Raw genomic sequence first — 13,309 nt, forward strand, 5'->3', positions numbered from 1 at the left:
AACCCATATTCCACTTGTGGACTCAAAGAAAATCAGACCTCTCCCATTCAAACTCATATATTCTCTGGTCCCATGAAGAAACTGTGGCCCAGAGAGATGACAAGACTTCATCAAAAGTAGAAAATGAAGAAATGGCACAGCTGATTAGACCTAAGTTAGATCTGGGCCTCCCTACTCCCACCAGATCACAGGCTCTTTTCACGTCCCTGCATGCCTTTAAAATGAGCTGCTCTGTGAACATGGAAGGAAACAGAAACAGATGACCAGGCTAAGTTTAAAAGAAAAAAGAAAGGAAGGATTGGTGAACTTTAATAAAGTTCAACACAGTCTTTTTGTCCCAGCTATAAATGACCCTGTGAATTCTCAGCCTCCTCTATAAATATGAAACTCCAATATCTCCCTGAAAGGTTTGGTGTGAGCAAAAAAATGAGAATGAATGTAAAAACCACCTGCAGACTGCAAGCACTCACCACAGTTAACGGCCGCTTTTACTAATTTTGAGGACCTGATAATCTTGTCTTAAGGCATTCCAAACTAATATGGGATGGTGGAGGAAAAGGAGGAAAAGGAAACACTTTCTTCTCCCTTTCTAAGGATCCTGTTGTCCCTCTAACTTTTCTATCCCTCTTTCCCTTCCCCCAGGGTGGGCCCAGGGTGCGGCCAGGGTAGGGCTGTGCAGGACGGGAAAAGAAGAGGCAGACCTCCTGTGCAAAGGCATCCGAGGTGTGGGTACCTCTCAGGCAGTCTTTATTACTCTTTCCTTGTGAGACACTCAGCTCAAGTGTCTTCAGAGAGAGATCATAGGGCCTGTTGCTTTCTAGAGACTTCCATTTTTATGCCTCTGGGTAAAAACTCAATGCCTGTGAAATGACAGAGAACTGCCTAATGCTACCTGGGCCTAAGCACGAATTTCCAGCCAAACCTTGTTCTAAAGAGTAACAGGTCTGGACTCCCCTGGTGGCACAGTGGTTAAGAATCCGCCTGCCGATGCAGAGGACACGGGTTTTGAGCCCTGGTCGCCCATGCACCACAACTACTGAGCCTCCGCCCTAGACCCCTCGAGCCACAACTACTGATCCCACGTGCCTAGAGCCCGTGCTCCGCAACAGGAGGAGCCACTGCGATAAGAAGCCCGCGCACCGTAGCCCCGCTTGCCGCAGCTAGAGAAAACCCACGCGCAGAACTGAGGACCCAACGCAGCCATCAATAAATAAAATTAAAGAAAAGAAAAAAAACTCTCTAAAAAAATTTTTTTAAAAAAAGAGTAACAGGTCTTTTCAATTGCAAGCCCAAAGGGACTGAGCTAGTGAGCAGCGTTTTCAACGGGGTTTCTGACCTTGCCAAGATTTCATTCCACCCTTCCTGCCGAAAACAAAACTTCTTCCTTGAAACTGGGATAAGGGCAGCACTTCTGCTTTACCCACACCCACCAACCCCAGTTTAAACGACAGAACACTACTTTCAATGCTACGATTCTCTGGACGTTTTATTTATTTCTATAAACAAGCTAACTGTGTGGCTCAAAAATTAGATGTCCACTTTCTAACAGTCTCCTAGTGAAGGAGAATACCGGCTTCCAAAAAACAAGAGGGGGCGAGGGGGCTGCGGTGAGAAAGGGGAGTGAGTGTTAATGGGTTTTTAGGGGAGAGGATGATGAAAATGTGATGACTGCACAGACTGTACACTTTACATAGGCGTGAACTCAATGATATGTTCTCATAAATTAGATCTCATAAAACTGCTGTTGGGAAAATAACACAAAACTATGAGGCCCAATTCAGCTAGACAGTTTCTTGGTTCACATCCTGGAGTGAAGTGGGAACTGATTTTTTAAAGGATAAACCTTAGCTTCCTGTAGACCTATAATATCCTATATCCTATAGAGAGGATGGCCATTCAAGTTCTTTAATTTTCACTAAAAAATCTGAACCCTAACCTATAACCCCAATAAGCAACAGAGAATAAAACTTCCCACTTGATATCGACTGCTGCCAAACTGCTGTCAGAAGGGGGCTTCCCTTGTGGAGCAGCGGTTAAGAATCCACCTGCCAAAGCAGGGGACACGGGTTCGATCCCTGGTCCGGGAAGATCCCACATGCCGTGGAGCAGCTTAGCCCGCGAGCCACAACTACTGAAGCCCACGTGCCTAGAGCCCATGCTCTGCAACAAGAGAAGCCACCGCAATGAGAAGCCTGCGCACCGCAGCTAGAGAAAGCCGACACGCAGCGACGGAGACCCAACGCAGCCAAAAATTAATTAATTAAATTTTTTAAAAAGCTAGAGAGAGAAATACAGAGTATCTGAAGACATGAGGTCCATCTATCCCTCTATAAAATCTAGATTTACCCCCAAATAAGCCCAAACTATCAAACTGCAGCATTTGTGACCATAGGGGCTTAGGAACCTACAAGCGTTTCTCATAATACTTACGGCAAGGAAAATGACCACTACAGCAAGCAGTCCTAGAAAAGGCACTATTGGCATGTACTATGGGATGGGCACCCCGACTCTCCCACCGCCATCCTTCAGTCTCCTCTGCATCCTTCTGTGACACAAGACATTTGCCTCAGAAGCAGATGCCAGGAAAATCTTCTCTAAGGATCTCATACATTTCCTGTCTTTATCCTCACTGAATTGTGTGACTGATCGGTCCCTTCTTATTTTAGCTTCCAAGGCGTCACTTTAATTTGCTGTCCACATCCATTCTAACGTGCTCCCCCATGGTGACTCTTGGTGCATTTTACTTTCCATCTGTAACACTTATGCTTGCCTCAAATTGTTCTTGAATGCTTAATAAAAATAATACAGAAATTGATTTTGGCTGTTCAGTGTATTTTCATACCATTTTGATGCAACACAATGTCTCCTATGGGAGCTCTTGCTGAATGCCCAGGATCTGGAACAAAGATGACCAGTATACATTTGTTACTATGAATCTTTTTTTTTTTTTCTGAAAGTGTAATGAGCTTTTATATTTCTACTATTGGGCAAGAAAATAAAATGAGGCAACATTACAGGTTTTTTTTTACCTGTTGGCTAGATTTACAATCTAACTTTTTGGTCATATGTTTCTCTGTATTGTTCTAACTTCTCCAGTATTATTTTTAATAAGTATTGAAATAAGCTGGTTAATTTTTTGAAGTTAATCATTAAAAGTCAACTACCCACAGAAAAATTACAAAAGGCAGCTCAATATAACTCTTTGGCAAACCATCCAAAGTTGTGGACACATTTTATGTCCTGGGGAGAAAAGACATAGAATATATTGGCTAATCCCTTTAAAAGCACCAATATTAACACATTTCTCTCCTATTCCCATACTCAATAAGTTTTAATCCACCCAGTATCAACTCTAGCTTCATACATTCGGGGAAAGGCAAGAGTTTTACCAACCGGCTAACACACACTACCAGACACGGAATCGGGTGCACCAAGACACTGTTTTCTGGTTAAAAAAAAAAAAAAAAAAGAGTCTATATTTTCAGTCTGTTTCATACTTACTTTCAAATGAAACTGGCTGGGAGGGACTAATTAAAACCTAGTCATCTCAGTTGTACAGTTTTCTATTCTCTACCAAATGTATACACGCAACAGCCACGGACCTTTCACGGCACACACATCCCAAACGGCTTTCACAGTTTACTCGCTCAGTTAAACAGTGGTTCAGTTTAATTTAACTAAGGGCTTCCGTCTCCGGTGCTGTGATGCTCAGAGGCAGAGCACTAACAATCATTTACATAAACGCTAAGCTGAGTCAGCTGGACCTTCCAAACATACCCGACCGAAGCAGCTCCCACTCAACAAGGAGAGCAAGCGCCCGCACTTACGCGCCCCTTTCCAGGCGGCCTCCTTCCAGCGTCCGCCCAGTCTGGCTCCCTCCTGCGCCTGGCGCGCGCGCTCGGGACCCGGCGCGTAGCGGCACAGGACCCAGGACCCAGGACCCAGGCCGCGCCCGCCGAGGGGGCGACGTTCTCCGACCGACGCCCACGCCCCGGCGGGCAGCCCAGGCGCCGCGCCCGCGCGCTCCCCGCGAGCCCCGCACTCACCGGCGCCGCGGGCCGGCCTGGGAAGGCGCTGGCCCGGATGACTGTCACTGTCAAGGGGAAGCGGGCGACGAGCGGAAAGAGCGCAGGGCGGGGCCCCTCTCTCGCACCCCGGCTCCCTCGGGGTCGGTGCCCGAAGGCCGGCGGGAGGCGTGGCGCCGCCTACCTAGCCGCTGATAAGGGCCCGGCGCTCGGGCGGAACGCGGGCGAGGGCTGTGTGAGCGCATCCAGCCTGGCGCCGGACCACACCGTCACCTGCCTGCGGGGACCGGCTGACGGAGATGACTATCCCGGAGTCCGCAGGGACAAAGCCACAGCTCCTGTCCTCCGGGGCTCGCACGAAACGGACTGGGGCGATTGGCCCTGGAAGCCCCAGGACGCTCCCCGGGCCGATCAATACCTGGTCTGACCTGGATGGACTTGGCCACTCCCGGTGTCCCACGCTCCTAAGCACCAGGGGAAGCGGACACCGAGTTTTGTTTTTCGGATTTTATTTTTTCTGTCTCACGTTGTCCACCCCCAGAGCAAGTAGGCGGTCTCTAATGAATGAGCTTCTGAGAAATCAGGTGTGCGCGCCCCAGGGCCAATAAAATCAGGAACTGAATCTAGGGGTGGAGGAGACAAAACTTGCTGAATGAAAATAGTACTATGAACAGTTTAAATGTGTCCCTCACACTCCTGTAATAAATATCAGTACTTCTGTTCAATACACTGATGGTGTGGAAAAGCTGGAAAGTGTGCAGATTCAGGAAGAGAGTTCCTAACCTCATCCCAATACGTTCTTAAGCTGATCACTGCCATCAAATTGTTTGAGAAATTCAGATTAAAGCCAGCATTTCATAAATGTATGGCATTATAAAGAGTCATTTTAACTTATAAATTAGCATCTTACTTCGGGCTAATTATTTTCAAATGCCCTATCTTCTCATTTTGTGTTTGGGTATTTTAGGTAACAATATTAGGGAGGGGGGAACCTGAAGACGATGGTCCTAATTTTACATATGAGTCACCTGGTCCAAAGGAGGCCATTTTACACAAGGTCAAAAGTTAGGCTAAATGGGTGACTCAGTTTCTCAGACCATTGCCCTCTGTTCTCCCTGCTCTCCACCTCACAACCTCTCTGAATAGAGTAACTGCCCAGTATTCATAGAGCCTGGTTATTCTTTTTTTTTTTTTCCTCCCTGCCGCACGGCGCGGCATGCGGGTTGCAACCCCTAATCCCTGCAGTGGGACTGCAGAGTCTTAAACACTGGACCATCCGGGAAGTCCCTGAATGTGTTCCTAATCTGGCACTTTTTCTTTTCCATTTAACTAAATTTTTTCTCTCTTATTACGTATCAAGTAAGAAAATGAAAATCCCCTGTAACCCATCAGCCACATACCATCTGCTTTTAGTCTTTTTCTCTGCATACATTTTTTTTTTTGAAAAAACAAAATTGGGTTTATATACAAAGTACAGGGATGAACGTCATCATCTCTGGAGTCAGATAGCCTGTGTCTGAATCCTGGCTTTCCCAAATGCTGGAGACTTGAACTAGTTACTTAGTCTTGAAGTGGTTATTGGTAATCAGGGGAAAAGATCTCTCAGGGTAGTTACAAAGATTAAATGGGACAATGTGTGCAAAGTCATTAGATAGCAGTCGATAGCAGTAGCTGTTATTATTTTGTAAAACTGCTATATTGCAAACATGGTTCCCTGCGGGCACGTGGTATTCAGTCCTCTTGTTATGTATCATAATTAATTTAACCAATCTTCCTATTATTCACAAAACATCTCTGCAGCTGTGTCAAGGCACACTCAGGTAAATTCCAGACAGGGAATTGCTGAGGCAAAAGTATGCTCATTTGAAAAATTTTAAGACATACAGCTAAATTTCCCACAAAAAGTTTGTGCCAAATTCAGTCTCCTAACAATTTAAAGATTGCTTGTTGCCCTAAATTCTCACAAATACTAGACAGAATAATAATTTTTTTTTAATTTGATAGGTAACAAATGGCATATCAGTGTTTTAATTTATATTACGTTGACTTACAATAAGCTTTTTTAATGTTTAATGATCGTTTGTGGTTTATTTGTAAATTTTCAATGTAAAGTTTTCCCCCATTTCTTTCTTTTTTCTTTTTTTAAAATTTATTTATTTATTTATTTTTTGGCTGTGTTGGGTCTTCGTTTCTGTGCGAGAGCTTTCTCTAGTTGCAGCGAGCGGGGGCCACTCTTCATTGCAGTGCGCAGGCCTCTCTTGTTACGGAGCACAGGCTCCAGACACGCAGGCTCAGTAGTTGTGGCTCACGGGCCCAGTTGCTCCGTGGCATGTGGGATCTTCCCAGACCAGGGCTCAAACCCGTGTCCCCTGCATTGACAGGCAGATTCTCAACCACTGTGCCACCAGGGAAGCCCCCCATTTCTTTCTATTAATTTCTTAGATGGCATAATAAGTAAACAGAAAGAGCCTGGATCTCTGATGATATCACTGACCTGCTGAACCATCTCCAAGCTGGTTGAAGTCACTGTCATGTTTTATGTGCCTTGCAGTCAAGCCACAGAATTATCAAAGTTAGGATTTCTTTACAGTCCCAACTGGAAAGCTTTGGGGCCGTCTGGAGTCCACACCCTTGACGCACACATTGGAGATCTTAAATGGGCGCTGGAAGGCCTGAGGTGTCACCATGTGTTTTTGTAGGTAGTGCACATGGACATAACTAGATGATTCAAAACAGATGCGTTCAGGTAAAGGGAGCCGATAGTCTCATTCATGAAGTCATTTGAGTCTCCCTTTTGAAAACTCCAAAAATAACTGGGAGACTTGTCGGGGAGAGGGGAAGCATAGTACTTTCCAATCATCACACCAGTGAGGGGTGTTTGCTTGTATGGTTCTAACAGGGGTATCAGTGCTTGACGGAATGTCAGCAACAGACGGTTACAAATTTGTTTAACGTTGATAAAGGATATGATTTATATATTATATAGAATGGCAACCAAAGCAAAATCAAAAAGTCTTCTCATTAAAGGAACAAACTTCCTGGGCCTAGAACTCCATCAATCAGGCACTCTACTACCAAAGCTCTTATATGGACCTATGAGAAGCTCTCTTCATCCTTCTCATAGGATTCTTAATATCCTCCAGAGCTCTCTGAGCCGCCCTGAGCTCTCAGTCTATCTGCCTGCCTGGCCACCAAGTGCAAGGAGCTGGTGAGGAACCAGTCCATTCCTCAGTGCTTACTCCAAGCGGTGAACTCAGGGTCAATTCCCCCTTAGCAAGTTCAGGTTTCAGGCAGGGCTTATTATGGGCCTGGGGGCATTTGGGTTACGTATATAATGTTTGTACTGGATCCCAGCGTATTTATTTTCATTACTACTTAAGTTGAAGCAAATAAAAAATGGTGCAAGAGGCCGTATGCACCATGACCCCCCGTGGCTCTGCTTACAGCTACCAGGCGCCTTTGACTCACTCCGTGAGAGACTGTTTGGTCTGTAGTTGCTTGAGCACTGACGAGTAAGGGATAAAACAGGAACAGGGTATAGACAACTCTTCCCAAAGGTCTCACTATAAAAGGAAGGTGAGAGAAAGGAGTATACCTAAAGACTATCTTGGGGTTCAGAGAAAATATTTCTTGTTTGGTTTAAATTACAGGCCAGAATATGTGTCCATGCCAAGAGGACAAGCCATAAAGAAGAAAAGGTGGTTAACTGCTATAATCAGGTACCTTAGAAAGCAGAATGGAATTAGAATTCAGACGAATTAGTGTTAGAAAAGCCAAAAATATATATCTTTTTTTTTTTTTTTTTTGCGGTACGTGGGCCTCTCACTGCTGTGGCCTCTCCCGTTGCGGAGCACAGACTCCGGACGCACAGGCTCAGCGGCCATGGCTCACGGGCCCAGCCGCTCTGCTGCATGTGGGATCTTCCCGGACCGGGGCACGAACCCGTGTCCCCTGCATCGGCAGGCGGACTCTCAACCACTGCGCCACCAGGGAAGCCCTATATCTTTTTTTAATTGTGGCAAAGGGGAAGGGAGTCAGGGGGTGTCCTCATGTAATAATTGTTTTAAGAAGGGAAAAGAGAGAAAATTGAAAGAAATGTATGGCCTACAACTCCACCTTCTTTCTGAAGTTGGGGGATCTGCTGAGAGTATGGGCGCGAATGAGAAGATCAGGGATCTGAAAACATGATGAATACTAAAGTAGGCCTGTATTCATTTCCTGTGGCGGCAGTAACAAACTACCACAAAACTGGTGGCTTTAAAGCAATGAAAACGCATTACCTGGCATTTCTGTAGATCAGAAGTCCAACGTGGGCTTCACTGGGCTAAAACCAAAGCTGTTAGCAGTTCTGTGTTCCTTTCTGGAAACTCTTCCAGGTTTCAGAGGCTTCCTGAGTTCCTGGGCTATGGCCCCGTCCTCCAGCCAACAACACAGCATCTCTCAGACCCTGCTTCTGCCATCACATTTCTTTCTCTGACTCTCATCTTCTACCTCCCTCTTCTACCTTTAAGGACGCTTATAATGACATTAGACCCACCAGATAAACCAGGGTAATCTCCTTATTTTAAAGTCATCTGATTCGGTAACTTAGCACAATCACATTCTGGGTATTAGGACATGGACATCTTTGGCAGGTCATTATTCTCCTTACCACACGGCCCTAAGGAAACAAAGAAGATGCACATGTGGGGCCCCACAGAGCTCCTATGAGGACTATTTAAACTGAAGCCATATGAGATACAGCTGTTGCAGAAAGAAGCTTTTTTTTTTTGTTTTTTGAAGCCTACCCTTATCTGACTAAAAGCAGAGCCTTCAGAGAGTGAAGCTGCTATAAACCCCCTCAGAGGAGCTTCAGTGCCTGGTAGAAGACCAACCACGCATACCTGGATAAGAAATTGCATAAAGCAACATCACAAACTGTCATACTTCTTTCTTTCCCTAAAAGCCTACTTGTCTTTCCTAAAAGTCCTTTGTTTTCCCATAGAATCCCTTTCTCTCCACCCTCCTTTCCCCTATTGAGCTGGTCTGTAAGCCCCAGAACCTGATCTTTTCTCCTTTAATCGATTTGTGGTCAGTTAACTTTCATTCCTCCCCCAGACCCACTAGACCTATTGGCAGAGGAAAAGTTTTTCTTCCAAGGGACCCAGAGAGAGACTACAGAGCAACACCAAGGACCCCTAAGACTGGACTCTATAAAAGTGGTGCTCTCAAAGCCACAAATGGGCATGGCTTTCCCAATCACAAAGAAGTAAAGATAGAGCGGGTTAGAAGGTTGAATTAATTCGAGGATGTGGTTTTGCTGGGTGGGTAAGGCAATAGAAAAATGGAGCATGAGTTTGAGCGGGTGAAGTGATTCATCCTAGGAAAGTGAATCCAGGAAGAGACAGGTAGAAAGGGAGCCTATAGCGGGGTCACTTGCAGGCTGAAGAGCTGAAACTGGACGGTGAAGTCACTGAATAGGAAGCTGGCATAGAATATTGGCACTCCAGGATTTGACAAGGTCCCATGGTTTCAACGTGACAGTAAAATTCTGGAAATGGAAGGAAGGTATATTTACCTTCTAGTGCTGAGAACCTGCCATCAGTTTACCATCTTAAAACAATACTCATTAATTATTTCAAAATTCTGGAGGTCAGGAATCTAGGCGGGCTAGGCGTGGCTCTGCTTAGGGTATCATGGGGCCAAATCGAAGCATGAGCCAGCCCGGCTCTTATCTGAAGACTCTTATCTGAAGAATCTACTTCCAAGGACAGGTTGTTGGCAGAATCCAATTCCTTGCAGTTTTAGGACTGAGGTCCTCGTTTCCTTGCTGTCAGTAAACCAGCTGCTTCAGGCTGCCCACATTCCTTCTCATGTGACTCCCCTCCATCTTCAAAGCAGGCTCTCAAACTTCTAATCTCTTGGATTTCGCCTTCCTCCTTTTGAAGGGCTTGTGTGATTACATCAGGCCCATCTAGATAATGTCACTATAATCTAGATATTTTGGGGTGAACTCATTTGGACTTCAATCACAACTTCACATGTACTCAGAGCAGTACCCAGATTAATGTTTGGTTACATACCAGTGGAATCTTGGACCCTGGGGGAGAAGGGGATCTTTAGAATTCTGCCTACACTGAAGATTAAGTTGAGAAGATCAAATAGCACAGAAGCTAGGGTGATGGGTTGGTCATCTAAATAAACACAGACTGCCAAAGTAGCGACATCTTGGAAAGAGGAGAAATATCAAAACCGGTTGTCAATGTTTTTATAGGTACGGAGAAGAGAAGAGAAGAGAAAACAGAAGAGAAGGTGGCATTAATACAGAGAGAGACAACATAAGGTGGGCGGGGGGCGGGCAGCAGGGGATGGTGGAGGTGTTGAGGCCAGATGTGCAGCCGGACCACCTTGATTCATATAATTTTCTTTATATAGCAGACAAGAGACCAAATAACTCATTTGGTTGTAAAGTTCACAGAGGTAGTCAAGCCCTAAAAAAATGAGCATAGCAGAGGAAAAAATGTATATAATTAGGTAGGTACAGATAATTAACCTGCAGAGTTTCAAAGTGGGACAGAGGTTGTAACATTTGTCCCTGCAAAACAGACTGAAAGTTTAGATGTTGAGAGTGCACCCAAGTAAATTTCACATACCTATAAAGTCTTTAGTTGAAGTAAACTTTCTTTTTAATGAAGTGAACTTTTTAATGGAAGTATAACACACATATAGAAAAAGTACAGAAAATCTAAGTAAACAGCTTGACGTGTATTTACAAAGTAAACACACTTGTATATCTGTTACTCAGATCAAATATATATATATACACACATACATATTTGTGTATGTTATATGTCAATTATATTTCAATAAAAATAAGCAAACAAGCCAAAAAAAGAAACCAAAATAGACAAAATTCATGTACAGTGATAAAAGTAAGATGAGTAGTTACCTTTGAAAAGGGCAATGACTAGGGTGGATCATAAGGGAGACTCCTGGGATACTGATAATAAACAAACAAACAAAAAAATATATATGGGGGTCTGGGTGGCAGATATACAGGTATGTTCACTTTGTAAATATACATCACATTGTTTACTTAGATTTTCTTTACTTTTTCTGTATTATGTTATACTGCAATTTAAAAGTTTACTTAAACATAGGACTTTATGGATATGCGTCCTGTGAAAAAAAAGATGGGGAGATGCTAGATTAAAACAAGTTGATTAAGTAGGTTTCATCATTGCAGAACATGCATACAACATTTGTTCATGGAAACTCTCCATCAAAGAGCAGTTCAAAGGCTCCATTCTCGGTAATGTACTAATAGAAATGGGAGAGTATCTTCTGGGGCCTAATTATGGAAGGCTTGAATGCCAAACCAAGGAATGTAGACTTACCTTGAGAGTGAGAAAACACTGAAAGTTTAGTGTAGAGGGATGCCATTGTCAAAGTGGTGTTTTAGGAAGATTAATCTGTTCATGTGTAGAATGGTTGGGGGAATGTGGGAAGGCAGTGATCAGTCTGGAAATGAAAAAAATAAAGACTGAACTAGAGCAACGGTGGAAAAAATTTGTGAGGAAAGAGACACAAAAGAAACATCATAAAGTAAGAATTTACAGTTCCTGGTAATGGATAAAATATTGAAAGTGAGAGACAAAAGAAGCCGGAGCTGACTTTAAGATCTCAAACCTAAGAAGCTGAATACCTTGTGGATCGTTAATGGGAATTACTAAGATAGAAAGCATGTCTTCCACCTAAGTGTATTTCCTCAGTGTTGCCCTTTCTCAGGGCCTTGAACAGACAAATACTTGATATTTATTGACTGAAAAATAAAAGTGAGTTTATCTTACGTAATGCAGGGGTGTATCTACCCTTACCTGAATGTTGTAAAAATGGAAGAGGGTTTCATTGAGACTGACCTTTTTCATTTGATACATTACTGACTGCTATAAACATTTTATTGCCTGTAGAGATAAGAGTTCATTCGTGGGAGCCTGGGAGCAACTGAAGTTAAAGTGTAATCAGCATTAAATGACACACGATTCATTATATAATGCCTTAGACTTTTTTCACTGCTGGCTGTCATGCCATCTATTATAATAGTTAATATCAACAGAGCCAAAACCTTACAGCCTCACCCAGAACGACATCTTAGTCTTCTCTATGTCATCACCCATATTAGACCAAGAAACATACATTAATCATTCTCTGTGTAACAAAGCCAACAGCCAATCTAGATGTACCCAAGGTTCATCTCACCGCTACAATTTTTGCTATTTGACCCTTGGGTGCCTCACTTTCTTACCTCAAATTAAGGGTGATAATACCTATGTCACTGGGTTGAATAAAAATAAAAATAAAATAATGTATATTTGGAAAACATAAGGTAACCTCGCTTTTTACCCAGTACCAATAATAACAGCTAATGTTTACTGAGTACTTGGTGCTTGCCAGACAGTGTTCTAAGTGCCTTTAGGTTCTGTGCATTTTTTTTTTTAAATCTCATCTCATCTTCACAACAATGTCCTTAGTGGGTTCTATTAAAATCTCTATCTTGCAGATGATGAAACTGAAGCATAGTGAGATTATGCAACTCGCCCTAGGTCAGACAGTAAATGACTTATGCTCATTATTGCAGATATAAGAAATAAGGACACTATTATTTCCTGTAAAAACTGCTCAAAAATTTCTTTGAAGAGAGAATGTAGAATAAATTCAGGCACCCTTCAAAATCCCCCTCAGTCACAATGGATCAAAGTAAAAGAAGAAAAACTAAAAAGTCCAGTTGGTTGCAAAACCAAGATGAGCATCTCCATGAAAGGAACCCAGAATGTTAATTACCAGGCTTGTGGGTTGAAGGCCTTGAGTCTAGAAGCAGGTAATGGTGGTAAGGAGTTTGGCTGAATAAAGGGAACTCCAATGACACAAAGCGGGGGACTGGAGCCAGGCTCTCTGCTTGAAGCCTAGAGCAGTGATGGGTCTACCCACTTATAAAAGGGTGGAGGTTCGTGGGACAAAGCACCGCTCAACTCTGCCTGGGGCTGTGTGATGTGGATGGGAATGTTGAGACAGAGACAAAGCACCTGCGGGGTGAAGCTCCCGAAGCCCATCGTGCCTCCCCGCGCCTCCCTAAAGGGGGGCAGTGGACACCGAGAGCCCCTGGAGTAGACCTCTGACTGTGAAGCGCCTGGTCTCCCCTGTTGCCTCTGGGAAGGTCTCTAACACGGCTCGTAACCTGGGACGCCTCCACGGCCCTCTGCTCAGTGACACGGCTTCCCCAATCAGATTGTTTCTCAACAAAAATG

General features: G+C 43.9%; 1 protein-coding gene across 2 annotated transcripts in view; it reads right to left on the reverse strand.

Annotated features, from left to right (window-relative positions):
- The window catches only part of ABCG2 (ATP binding cassette subfamily G member 2 (JR blood group)), a 65,426-nt gene extending 61,270 nt beyond the window's left edge, over positions 1 to 4,156 (reverse strand). The window contains exon 1 of one of the 2 annotated variants that reach the window (XM_082652835.1): positions 4,047 to 4,156. The gene's annotated coding sequence lies outside the window, so the exon portion shown is untranslated. Of the gene's footprint in view, positions 1 to 3,827; positions 3,922 to 4,046 lie in introns of those variants that run through there. The other variant, XM_082652836.1, reaches the window with a different exon arrangement.
- Positions 4,157 to 13,309: the final 9,153 nt, after the last annotated feature.

Source organism: Grampus griseus (assembly GCF_964374135.1).
Source record: "Grampus griseus genome assembly, chromosome: 4".
NCBI classification, from domain to species: Eukaryota; Metazoa; Chordata; class Mammalia; order Artiodactyla; family Delphinidae; genus Grampus; species Grampus griseus.